Source organism: Triticum urartu, chromosome 3 (genome assembly GCF_003073215.2).
Source record: "Triticum urartu cultivar G1812 chromosome 3, Tu2.1, whole genome shotgun sequence".
In the NCBI taxonomy this organism is placed as follows: Eukaryota; Viridiplantae; Streptophyta; class Magnoliopsida; order Poales; family Poaceae; genus Triticum; species Triticum urartu.
Genome location: NC_053024.1, coordinates 30,386,368 through 30,398,505, shown reverse-complemented (window position 1 = coordinate 30,398,505; position 12,138 = coordinate 30,386,368). Strand labels below are relative to the sequence as shown.

Genomic DNA, 12,138 nt, shown 5'->3' with positions numbered 1-12,138 from the left:
GCACACCGTGAGATCTGTGAGTAATCAAAAGTATATCGGTGTACAGTCACAATCTGCCGCAGCGTAGTCTGCACCGAGGAGCAATGCTACACCAACATAGCTATCATACATAAACTAACGTAATAGCTTAGGTTGACTTTTCTAATTGAAAGAAATTAGGGGAGGGGGCCCACCCTGTTGAAATTAGGGGGGTGGAGGGATTAGTTAGGAAAGTTAAGTAAGATTACGTACGATTTCTATGTGAGTGTAGCATTTTTGCTATACCGACTGCCACCGCAATAGGGCAAACCGCCAAGCAAACACCACCCCGCCTTCTCTGTGCCGGTGGTGGTTAGACGACAAATACGGGACCGCCGAAACGCTGTTTATTACGGAATGGTGCAAACTCTTGGCTCGACAGCGGACGGAGAGCCTATGCCCTGCCCTGCGGAGGAGTAGCGCGGTGGTCGCCAGCACGGCTGTGCACAACGTGAAGCAATAGGGTGGTGGTCTTTGCTTGAGTGATCGCGAAGAGCAGCAAGGACCAAGTAAGTGTGCTCCTTCCGCTTCCACTGTCAATTTGACAACTGTTATTAATATTTTTTTGGTGGTTGTTAAGCCCCTAGAGCAATATGATCTGCTGTTTATAATTTATATGCTACTAGGTTAATGGGTCAGATATACTTGAATCTTGGCATATGCTGTTGACGCATCCAGGTTCCCGATTTGGCTAACTTGGGCAATACTTCTGATTAATGGAACTACACAAATACATTTACCCAAGTCCTTTTTATTACCAGAATAGCAAATTACACATTGTTCCAGAGAGTGCCACATTGCTCTAGTTTATACATACCTGGCATAAACGTCCATTGCAAATGCTACTCAAATTATCAATTCCACCCTTAGCCAGCCTTCTCTTTAATTTATAAGAAAAAAGAGAGAAAATGATGGTATCTCAAAGTAAATTGGAAGTCTGAATGCTTGCCTGAAACTAAGGAAGTTACAAGCAATGGTGCATTGACAATTATGTTTGTTTTATGATACAATGCCGAACTCCGCTACGCTTGTTTATCACTGGTACAAGTCACCTTCTTCAATTTACATGTCTTATCTCCTCAGTTTTGGTAGAACTTGCACTTTGTACATTCATATTGTGAGCAGAATTTTCACTGGAATGAGATATAAACACATATCAATTTATTGAAAATAATTGAACATAACAACTTCACCGAAAATTAATGAAACAAAGACGTATGGAGAAATATCTTACAGCAATCCAGAGAAGTTTTGCTTCGGTGGCAGGTCCATGTCATCTGAGCTTCTCTCGAACATTTCTAGAACTTTGGTTATGGTAGGGCCATATGCAGGCAATATTGGTATGCACCACAAGCCAATTAAGGTCGTCTTTCTTGCGATTTCCTCAATTTCTCCTGTGACTTCACATGCTTGTAATCCATCATCTTGCCCGAAGTGGTCGTAAATCCAGTCTGGAAAATACTGTTCGCTAGAATTTTCAACAATTGATTTTACATTTCTCCTTCCTCCAACCATCTCCAAAAGCATCATTCCATATTACTATAAACATCTGACTTTGTTGAAACAACTCCGAAGGTTCGAGAGTGAACTTCTGAAGGGATGAACCCAATTGTTCATCTAGCACCAGTAATTGAAAGCTTACTCTCCTTTGCATGACACAACTTAGCTAGGCCAAAATCAGCAATCTTTGGGCTAAAATCCTTGTCTAGAAGTATATTTTGAGGCTTGATATCGAAGTGAACAATCCTTGTATTACAACTATGGTGCAAGTATTCTAGGCCACGAGCAATACCGATTGCTCTCGCATAGAGCCTCTCCCATCCTAAAATTTCTTTGGGGTTCTCTGAATAAATATACTTGTCCAAGGAACCGTTGGGCATGTACTCATAAATAAGAGCTCGTTTTGATCCCTCCAAACAAAACCCAAATAAGCTAACAACATTAACATGGGAGGTACTGCCAATGCTCATGACCTCATTGACAAACTCATCCCCATTTCCTTTGCAGTCGTGCAAGAATTTCACAGCAACCAGACGTCCATCATGTAGTCTTCCTTTGAAAACCGCACCATAACCACCTTTTCCAAGCTGATTGTTGCGAGAAGACATTATCTTCATTACCTCTGAGTACATGTATCTTTTTGGAGCTAGGGATCCATACGATACTATCATGGCCTCGTAATTTTTTTCTGTGTTGCTGCTAGTCTTCTTGAAAAGGAGAAACAACATTCTTTTTCCGTTTCTCTGCCATATTAGCACATAAAGGCATGCAAAGAGAAAGGTTGCAGCTGCTGATGTGATACCTGAGATGGAAGCAGATATTATTTCTTTTTGTAAACCAGAACTATGATTTCTAGACCATCGGTAGTGTATAGTTCTCTTTCCGCATGAATACATGATGGCAAAAGTAGAAACAAGCTAAATGCCATGAATTAATCAGTCTTCTTATTATGCACAAACTTAGAGTTGCTTGATTCATATTTGTATTTTAGAATAATTTCCTATAAATACGAACATGATAAATTTTGAAGTTCCTATTTGATCAGAGAAAAACACTATCAGTGAGCTACTGATATTGAAATCATTACATATGAAAGGTAGAAAAAAGATTAGCGTACCTATTAGCATAATCTTCTTACCTCTCCTCTTGCTAGCTGGAATATGACATTACATTTATGAGTAAAAGCAATGTCACCCAGCAGTTCTACATTGATTGGTTTTCCAAAAGAAAGAGACATGCATCATGCATTAATCTTCAGTATTCCGCCAACGAAATATGCGGTGGAAGAAACACATTGCAAGATATTGAAGAACAATAGGATGTGCTACATATGACTTTGTTTTGATAGTGAAGATTGTGAAAAAACACATTGTACAATTCAGTATGCATAGTGTGCCAAAATCTGTATTGGCTATTCAATCTACACTGGTAGCGGGCACACGCTTGCTGTGTTCATTTTTACCCTATAAATCTCCTCTATGGTCTATACCATAACTTAATTAGTGTGCCAAAATCACAGAGTACTTAGTGCATAGAACTAAAGCAGTATCTGTTTTCTATAGGTTATCAAACTCACTGTCACTATTATACATGTGAAGCTCACCGCAGATGATGGACGAAGACCCATTGTTGGAGCAGTGGCATTTGAAGATATCTTAGGTCTATGTATAGAGCATTAATCCAGTCTGATGTGCCAGATGATAATAACAAGAAGATCTGTAAGATGAAGATACCCCTTAAGAATAAAATCTTTGCATGTTATCTTCGTCGTGGAGTCATTCTTACTAAAGATAATCTTATTAAGAGAAATTGGCATGAAAGTCCGCAATGTGTCTTTTGTCACCATGATGAGACAATAAAACATTTGTTCTTCCAATGCAAATTGGCCCGTTCTATATGGTCAGTCATCGAGATAGCTTCTGGCTTGTATCCTCCTTGTAGTGTTGCTAATGTATTTGGCAACTGGTTACATGGGATTGATCACAGGTTTAGAACTCTTCTTAGGATGGGAGCGCTTGCCATTATCTGGTCGCTTTGGCTATGTAGAAATGATAAGGTTTTCAATGATAAAAGTACTTCTCTGATGCAGATTATCTACACATGTACCGGGACTCTTCGTTTATGGTCCTCTCTACAACGCATGGAGAATCGAGACCTGTTTACGGAGGTGTGTACACGATTGAAAGATACGGCGAGGGATACTTTTACCCAACATGGGTGGCAGCATGATCTTAGGATTGACCCACCTCCGCTTTAGGCGTTATATGGACTCTACATGTTTCTTTGTATTTCGCCTTTTTTTTGTTGTTCGTGCGAGAAGACTTTGTTTGGCTGTGTGCACCTTAGTTATGCAGAGTCCGGATGTAATGCTTAAACCTTTTAAGTAATAAAGCGCTCCTTTTCGAAAAATCTTAGGTGTTGTTAATCTGGCAAAGCCCTCCACTCTCCTCGCACGCTGAGCAGTCGCCGGCCTTGTACTCAAGTCGAAACCAGCTCTTCATCAGCCGGCGGTAGTCCGCCCCAGTCGCCCCCGGGTACCCCAGCACCGACATCATCGACACGGTGCAGTTCCCCGGCATCGGCCCCCATTTGTCGTGGGGCTTGTACCGCTGGCGAGCAACGCGAACGAGTTGAACGTGGATGCGTTGGCATTCGTGCAGTTCACGGGCGCCCAAGCAAGTGGCGGCGGCTGCGCCTGGAGGTCAGTGCAGTTGTAGAGGAAGAAGAGCTCCTGGTAGGTTGCGGCGTTGCGCTGATGTAGAAGGGCGCGAGGCCAAGGTCGGAGGAGGCATTCACGTGGAGCTCGATGTCGCAGGTGCCGTCGGAGAGATTGTAGTTTGCGAGCTTGAAGGTGCTGTCATCGTAAGAGATCTCCAGGATCTGGTACCTCCAGATAGAGTTCTTGAGGGAGGCCGTGCCGGTGCCGTCGCAGGTGACCTGAAAGGCCCGGTAGCCGCAGTCGGGCGATTGCATGCCACTGAGCCAGAAGGGATATGTGATGCGGAGGCCACCGCACGCGGCCGGCTCGCAGGACGTCGAGGACAGTGAGGGCGTTGTGGTGTTTTGGGAGCTTGTGGTGGTGCCAGAGAGGAGGGTGAGCAAAAGCACGGCTGAGCAGAACATGGCAGCTCCAGAGACGTGGAACGGAGCCATCTTCCACATGGCAGTAGCGGAGTTGGAATCCTTTTCTCACGCAGAATCTGTGATACTAGTCTCACACGGCCTAACAATTGCTGCACCCGTCCACGTTCATATCATTGTCTTCAAAACCTATATTTGTCAAATATTTTTGTGTGGAGTGCACAGATTCGAAGGAACGTGCTATTTTGCCACTAGCATTGAGCGACGCTGACAGCTTGGTTGAAATGTATATCACACGCGGCCTGGCATCTCTCACTTCTCTTCTTTGGAAGAATCCATTTATCACTAATCATTTTAAATGTATATCATTTCAAACCATGTTTTCAAGTGATACTCCAGCTTTTTTTTACGGGTAAATAACTTTATTTCTTAGATAATAGAAAGATCATGTACAATCAAGTGAGAAATAAAGTCTGGGATAGAACACTCCCAAACCTCGGAAGATCTGTTTCTAAGCGAGTGTTTTGCAATACTATCAGCAACACTGTCGGAACATGGCAGCTGCAGAGACGTGGAACGGATCCTTCTTCTTGCTCTTGCACATGGCAGGCCTAATCTGTGATACTAGTCTCACACGGAGTTGAAATCCTTGTTTCACGCAGTCGCAAAAAAAAAAATTCCTTGTTTCACGCAGAATCTATGATACTAGTCTCACATGGCCTAATAATTGCTACACCCGTCCACGGTCAAAGTATCATTGTCCATTACTTTCTGATGACCTCAAAATCTTGATTGCTCAATTTTTTTTGTGTGGAGTGCGCAGATTGGAAGGACCGTGCCATTTCGCCACTAGCAATGACAGACGGCGACAGGTCTGTCATCTCTCACTTCTCTTTGTTTGACTAATCAAGTTATAAATGTATTTCATTTCAAATAAAGTTTTGAAGTATGCTCCAGCTTTGTTGAAACTAGGGACTTGAGGCAATTTCGATCATCTAAGTGAGCAAAATTCTTGCGTAAATCAACGGGTTGATTATTCAACAGCAGATGAGGTTTTCAAAAGAGAAAACTGTCCAGCTGAACAAAAATGAGGTATAAGAGTCTCTGGGCCACAGGGGACGGCACGCGATGTGACTGCTGCCCGTGGACTAAAGCTTGACCAAGTGTACTATTCATCATTGAAGATAACGGAAAAAAATCCTATACGACCAGGTCGCACGGTTTCCATGGGGAGACCCACTGGATTGAGCGACACCTGGTAGCGTGAATCTTGATGCACGCGGTAACTTCTCACGCGGTTCCCTTTGCCCAATCTCGATTCCCAGCTTAGTGTGCTCGTTCCTGACGACGGCGGCATAACGGTGGCGGCGACACATCCAGACAGTGGCAGCCAACACCATTGTTGTACGTCATGCCTGATGGATTTTCCAAGACTGACCTAGTGGCAAGACAAGCGAGAGGCCTAACGACCGCGGCGAGCAGTGGAGTTATGCCCGGCGGCGAGCAGCAGACTTGCCCGATGTTAACGACCCTGGCCTCGACCGGCGGGGTGAGCCGCGTGATTGTGTCGGCGTCGAGGAGTTCTGCCGTGACGGGCGGGGCAAGCAGGCTGACGGCGAGAGGTGTAGCTCGTCGGCGGTGACGGTCGGGCCACCAGATCTGAACTGTAAGGAGAATGGCCATGATGGTCCGTTTCAATTCATGGAAGGGCATCGGGGAAGAAGGAAGTTTGCATTAAGATTCGCATTGCCAGGAGTCACTTAATTGAGAGGGTCTCCAGATCGAATGCATACGACCTAGTCCGTATAGGATTCTTTTCCGAAGATAACTATCACATTTTTCATTAGTATATTTCCATGTCATGGAATTTAAAATTTATAATGATGGAAATTAATTTGCAAGCTTACCGGCATATGTGACCGCAGCATGCCATCAGGGGAGAGGCACGCGAACACCGCAGTCGCGTTGCTGTACCGGCACTGGCCGCTGCTAGAGACGCAGGTGGGGCAGTCCCCAATGCCAGTGCACGCCCAATATAATCCAAGAGGGTGCACATACGGTGCCATATTGCCACTCGCAATAACAGACGCGGACAGGTCTCACATCTCTCTTCTTTTCGTTAGAGAAATTCATATCTCACTAGTCATTTTAAATGTAATTGTCATTCCTAATCAAATCTTCAGTTATGCTCCAGCGTGTTTGAAACTTGGGATTCTACACCGATTCTACGCCAACGGCAGCCGATTTTGATCAGCTATGTGGTCAAAATTGTCGCGTCGAAGTGTCCAATCATGGGCGCTTATGTACTGCTCGGCACCTAGTTGCTGCCAAGAAGTATTTGGCGACTTGTTCAAAAAAGAAAAGGAAGTATTTGACGACTGACGAGGATGAGTGATCTTACGATTACCAGCACTCCGCGACTGCCATGTCAGGAGGAAGCCATCGCTGATGAGCTCCTCATAGTCTTTGGCGTTCACCTCGCCGGTTGCTCCCAGCACCGGCACGGCCGAGGCGTTGCAGCCCAGCAAAGCATACCCGCTGCCGATCCTGCCCGTCTCATTGTACAGTCCTCCCGCCTGGAAAAAAGTGTTGTTGCGGCACACCGTCTCCACCAGCCCCGCTTGGCCAGTCGGCACCTTGGTGCAGTTGTAGAAGACGAGGTTCTGGTTCAGAGGGCTTATCGTGAATGGGTACCGGACTTTGGTGGCGGTGTTGGCCGTCGAGACATGGCAATGAGTTCCATGGATAGAGAGATCGAAGTCGCTGAGCTTGTGGACATCGGAGACGAGCAGGGAGCCGTTGCTGTAGAAGATGTCGAGGATCCGGAACATTGCTACAACGTCCACACTACAGGACACGAACTTCACAGAAGTGACAATGATTTCTCTCACAATGCTAGCATATTTCCCGCCGGAGAGCGCACTATAGTAAACATCGTTAAGGTGATCGTTCGACACAGTGCCAGTGGGCCATCGACCTAGCCGGCTGCCCCTATAGCACGTTGTTGTTGGACGCACGATTGGGCTGTCTAAATAAACTCGGGCTTTGGCAAGGATAGCCCAAATATCCCGCCTTTGGTGTGCGTGGATGGGAGTTACGCCACCGCTGGCCGATTCCCCACGGCGGTGGTAAGGTTGGCGATTGAGGGGCCGCAGACATGATATTGCCTACGGTGCTACGGGATACGGAGCGGCGCACAACGCCCTCTTCTCGGCTCAGTCGGCGATTCACCGTCTTACTCTCGGCTCGCCGGCGGAGCTGAGTAATGCGCCGTGGTTACCGGCAAGGTTGTGCGCGCATGAAGAAAAAGCTCGGCTCTGTTTGCTTGCGTGGATACCACCTACTGCAGAGGACCAAGTACGTATGCATCTTCTGATTCTACCATAAATTTGTTTGCTACAAATTGACATGTATCTTAACAATGTTCCAATGGATACAATTTAAGCATCCGGATTCTGAAATTTAGAGCATCTACGGCCGGACTTGGCAAATCCGATCCCTCAAACGTTCGCGGACGCGACCAGGCAGGGTCACGTCCGCGGACAGTGACCAGTCACGTCTAAAATTGGCTACTCTGCATCCGAGTCTCTCATATTTCAATCACTAAATTCATACAAAGCATGCAAAAGAAATCATGCGTACTACATGCTATGTAATACCCTAGCTAATCTTCGTCGTCGGAGATGTCCACGACGTCGGCGCCGGGTGAACGGGCGCGTAGGAGGGCTCCTCCTCCTTGACCTAGTCCATGTAGGCGAGCATCCTCTCCTCCTCTACGGCGTGCTCCGCCTCCCTGCCGACGACGGCGTCTGGCCTCCGCACCCGACCCCGGGCGGAGGGAACTAAGGATGGCCTGCTCCTCCGCCTGCAGATTCACGTCCCCGGCTTCCCCCACATCCTTCCCCTTCTCCTTCTCTTCCAACTTCTTCTCCGGATCCACTGCATCCGGAGGTAGCCCTGCGATGATCTGCGAGGAGCTGCAGCCGACGCTCCGGTGTTACAAATGTGTAGCTCCTCACCCATCGGCGTGGGGGCATGGCTTCTAGTGGTGGCGGACGGGGAGTGGAAAATGGCGCTGTGGCGGATGGATCGAGGAAAATGTGGAGGGGTAGGGTTTCGGTGCCGGCGGCCGGCTTAAATTGTCAGGCTAGGCACTACGCAGCCCCCCCCCCCCCCCCCCCCCCCCGCCCCCCCCCCCCCCCCCGGAGCGGCGCCACGCGGCGAAATCGGTCCGATAGAGGAGACGAGCTCCGGACCGCCGGGTTTTGGACTATTTTCACGTGGGACCCAGCGTCAGTCCGACATAGCGGAATCCCATATCCGCCCCATATTTGGGTTGGATATGAGGGGTGCCGGTCAGCCCGGGCGTTTGAGGCCCGTTCATGGCAGGGGTGAAAAATATGTGATCTGGTTTTTTATGGCTAGACAGTAAATGTGCATTGTGCCGTTGTTTCAACTTTCATTGGTGGCCCCTTCCATCGAGGACGAAAATCGATGTCTCGGTCGTCTTAGGCTGGACACAACAATAAAACACATATGTGTGTTATCTCATTGAAGGTGGGTGATAGAAGGCGAGGTAGTCATAGGTGTTTATTCATAGAGATAAACGCATCATTGGTCATTGAACCCTTACGAGATGAGCACATTGGTTACTCTTCTCTCAAAATGTGATGAACCGGTCACAACACTCAATTTTATGAGCAAACTGGTCACTCTACCGTTTCCAGCCGTAACAGACGCTGAGGTGGCGTGCTGACTTGGCGTCGGGCCCACAACTGCGGCACGTGCACATATCAGAGGGTGGGATTCTTTGCAAGAAAGACCCTAGAAATATTAACTGAGAACATGTCATGGATGCACCAATTTCATACTAAATTGGGACCACCTGTCAGCCTCTTATGGACCATGCACGAGCAACTTAAACGCCGATTACGGGCGCGAAACGGCGGCGACACAAATGTAGGCGCAGAAAGGAGCTACGGGAGGTGAGATTGGCACAGGGGCTATGCGGGAGTGAGGTCGCACCGGCTTGGGGTGGTGGGTGTGTGCGGGTTGGCCCCAGGCAGTGAGCTCCAGCGGTGGCTGCAGCGGCACTAGGGGCTAGAGAGGACAGAAGAGAGCGAGAAGAGGTGCACCATCACTGAAGGCTCACCTAGATCATGCGTGAGCGGACGGAGATGTCGGAGGCGAGGCCACGGCTGCCAGAGGCGGCGGCCGGAGCAGCCTTGGATGGAATGTCACCATAATCTACAGACGATTCTCATGGGGGCTACCAAGCTGAGAATAAGAAGCTGGGGTCTCCAGGGGTAGATTGATACGCGGCAATCTTTCGCCGGAGGGGGAGAAGAAGAGTTTGGCGCAGGTGCTACATGGACTCCGGGTTCGATTCCTACGGCAGAAACTTATAGGGATTCTTGATGAAGCCTTGGACAAGATGGCGGGGCACACAAAGTGGTTGTTATCCTCGCGTGCGACAAAGGACGCGGGCGACGGTGCACACTGGATGCCGACCACGAGCACCGTGGACTCCGCGAGCGTGGGTGTAGCTGCCTAGGCGGCGATGTTTTGGTTATTCGATGAGATGTCATGGGGGAGACGCTCATGCGCTGGTCGACCACGGTATTGGTAACGACGCGAGTGCTACCATGCTGGAGATGGAGAAGGGGACCGGCTCGGCCACAATCAAGAAGGGGAGAGATGTGAGAGGATGTGATTGACCTTCTGGTGAGAGGAATTATCATGTATCTTACCTGGCGTCGAGGTCGGACGTCATCGGCCGGGAGCCGGCCGGTGGTCCGACGCAAGCAACACGAGGCGGTGCTCCGGGCGAGGTGAGCTGGCCAAAGCTACATCGCGTCCCACGGCTGCATCTGAGCGTAGTACGTCCTCACGAACAGTAAGAAATGCAGCGGATATTTTCGTTTCTGGACGAGGATTTTTAGAGCACGGGCTCCTGGACACCTCCTATCCTAACCATCTAATGTTGCTTTGAGATCCATGCTACACAACTAACTTACTACATGAAAACTTTCTTTTTTTGTTTCTTCAAAATAAAACAACAAATGAACTTGAGACTTTCCAGGACAACAAAACATTCTTAGAACAATGTGGGATAAAACTTTCAAATTTTTTTGTCCAAGAAAATATAGAAAATGAGATTTGTTTAATTAAAAAAAATCTTTTTTTTAGTATTTATGATGCACGAAAAAAATCATATTCTAGTAAGAATGTTTTGTTGTGCTGAAAAGTTTGAAGTTCATATGTTAAATTATATGAGAGAAACAAAAAAGAGAAAAGTACTTGCAAGAATCACGATGCAGAATTAGATGGCTAGATAAGGGGGTGTCCATGAGCCTCAGCTCCACAAGATATTTTCGCGTGGTACAGCGGGCTAGCGGATGAAGGAACCTCCACCCCAATTGAGGGAACACCACGCCACACCAGGACCGGTCACTGAGCGAAAGACGCAATGGGTTCGCCGTCGCGCTCGTCGGCGGTGGTAGCAAAGGCGCAGGCGGCGCATGATGGCGATGGTAGTAGTGCTGCAGATCGTGTGTTACGGTAGTGGCGTCGGGGCATGGCATGGCGTGCTGCATCTCAGCGCAAGCGGCCTCGGTGACGGCCATGGTGCGGCGGCGGTCGGCGGCAGTGTTCCTAGATCCCGACGAGAGCCCATGGCTCGATAGCTTCGCGTCGAGTTCCTGTCAAGAACAAGGAGCAAAAAATCCTCCCAGTGTCCAAACTATGCTCCACATCTTCCCAGGGCCCTTCTTGCATAAAATCCCGACCTCTGGTATGTGCATGTGCTGTGGGCATGGGTCCAATGCCGAGTCAGCATGCCACCTCAGCGCCCGTTACGGCCGGAAACAGCAGAATGACCAGTTTGCTCATAAAATTGAGCGTTGTGACCGGTTCATCACATTTTGAGAGAAGAATGACCAATGTGCTTATCGCATGAGAGTTCAATGACCAATGGTGTGTTTATCTCTTATTCATACCTTTGTTATGGTTGTACCATTTTTGTTCATCTCACGTAGTTTATTTGTTGATGACCCTTTGTCCAGTTACCTTGCATCAAGTAATGTGTGCATCCCCGGACCAGAGCCTTGGAGGAGCCATTCTTTTTGAATGGAAACGTAATCAAAAAGCGATCTTCTAAAAAAACGAGGAAAAGAGAAGGTAAGGGCAGAATTGGGCTTCGAGAACAAACTGGGCCTGGTTGCTTCCTGGGTCGTACGCAGCCTGCCATCAATGTTGGTTCTTCGAGAAGGCCTATAGCCCAAAACCTCTAACGGATCGGCGCCGCTGGCTGGCCGGTGTGTGCCCCCAATTCCCCGCCGCGGTCGCTCCCTTGCCGGCGCACGCTGCAGCGTGCGGCTGCCGTCGTGACCCGCGCAGAGAAGTGCCTGGCCTCTCGCCGCGGCGTCTTCTAGCGCGTGGATCTCCGACCAACCGATGCGGACAAGCTCGGGCATTGGGCCGCGGAAGCGATGTTGTTTGAGAAGCGGCGCAATCCCTCGGCTCGCCAGCGGAGGGAGA

At 48.4% G+C, this 12,138-nt stretch overlaps 1 pseudogene; it reads right to left on the bottom strand.

The window, feature by feature from the left end:
- Positions 1-1,075: 1,075 nt before the first annotated feature.
- LOC125546553 lies at positions 1,076-4,680 on the bottom strand (annotated as a pseudogene).
- Between the last annotated feature and the right edge of the window lie 7,458 nt (positions 4,681-12,138).